The sequence below is a fragment of the Rhinopithecus bieti genome, unplaced genomic scaffold (genome assembly GCF_001698545.2).
Source record: "Rhinopithecus bieti isolate Rb0 unplaced genomic scaffold, ASM169854v2 scaffold_3316, whole genome shotgun sequence".
NCBI classification, from domain to species: Eukaryota; Metazoa; Chordata; class Mammalia; order Primates; family Cercopithecidae; genus Rhinopithecus; species Rhinopithecus bieti.
The window spans coordinates 2015407-2016961 of NW_016804424.1; positions in this window are offsets into that span (position 1 = coordinate 2015407).

Here is a 1555-nt window from a genome sequence, read left to right on the forward strand (position 1 = left end):
GTGTGTGTGTGTGTGTGTGTGTGTGTGTGTGTGTGCATGTATTTGAGAGGGATTGGGGAAAATAATGCAATTATTATATAAAGTGATAATTTCTAGATTGAAGCTTAAAGACTAAGTAGCTCAAGATAATGAATTCATTCTATATGTGCCTTTCTCTCATCATCTATCGCTCTGTAGTTGTTTTACATCGAAGCTCTTGAACTTTCAACTAAGTTGTGAAATAATAAATGTATTATTTGCAAAGAATGAACCTCAGAGACATTTTTCAGAAACATTAATTAGGCCTAATAACATCCAGCAATTGTGATATTCTACTACTGTAGGATTTTTTTTTGTCTCCCCTCTACTCCCCCTTTTTTTGTTTTTTAAGAAAAAGGAAATTTCTTTAGTGTTTTAGAGTATGCTTTTGGCAGGAAAATTAAAGATACTTGTTTTGTTCCCAGGCCTGCCACCGGCATACTGTGTGATGCTCTTATACTCTCTTTGCCTCAGTTTCTCCCATTACTGAAATAAAATTATAATGGTTGCCACTTTAAAGTCTCATAGGGTTGCTCTGAGAAATAATGAGAATAGTGTGGAGTAGTTTGACAGAATGAGGCAAGAATTCTCAAACATTAAAGAGAATTCAATATAGATGTTTTAACAAGAAAAATGTTTCTCTTAAGCAATTGTGTAGCAGTGTACTGTCTGATTTCATTAGCTATTTCTCACTAAAGCTTATTAGAGAAATTTGGTTATTCAGGCCATTTTAGAAAATAAAGGAAATTTAAATATTCATGGAAAAAGAGAGTGTGTACATGACCCTTGAAAATAAAGCATTATGAACCAAATGGAAATTTTCAAATGGTTTAGTCTGTTACCTTTTAATTCAAGCTTGCTTTATTATCAGACATTTTAGCAACTTGAAATTTTACTATAATATCTAAAATTCTTCAGAGAAATTCCAGGAAGCTCGGAAATTTCTCAGTACCATATGTAAACATAAATGTAAAGAGCAAGAAATAATCTATTTTATAACAAAGTATTTTATGTCTCAAATTCTGAGTACCAAAGTTGACTATTGTTAATGAAATTTTTAAATGGGATGATTATAGGAATGAATATTGGGAATTTTTTTCCTGTTTTTTTTTTTTTTTTTTTTTTTTTTTTTTTTGTATTTCTTCCCAGAACCATGAGTGAGTGATTGGGTATATATTCATTTCATGTCATATAGTGTAACAGAGAGTTTTATTTATTTTATTTTCTGGAGAACTACTTAGTACATAGTAAAACTATTCTCTCCCTAGGCAAATATAAAACCTAGGTTACAGTAGAACTTTGAAAAGACATCAACTGAAATAATATATTTGTCTTAGATTTTTAAAATTGAAGGACAAATTGCTGCTTTACCAATCACATAATTTTGTTTTATGACTAAAGCTACTTTAAAAACTAGACTAGTCAGGTGTATCTTGGTCATACGTCCTCTACTACTTACCTCAGTTTTTTCCTTAAAATTTTCCAAAGAGGTTCAAGAATGATAAAGGCTACAAGGTGCTTCCAAGAAATGTATAAA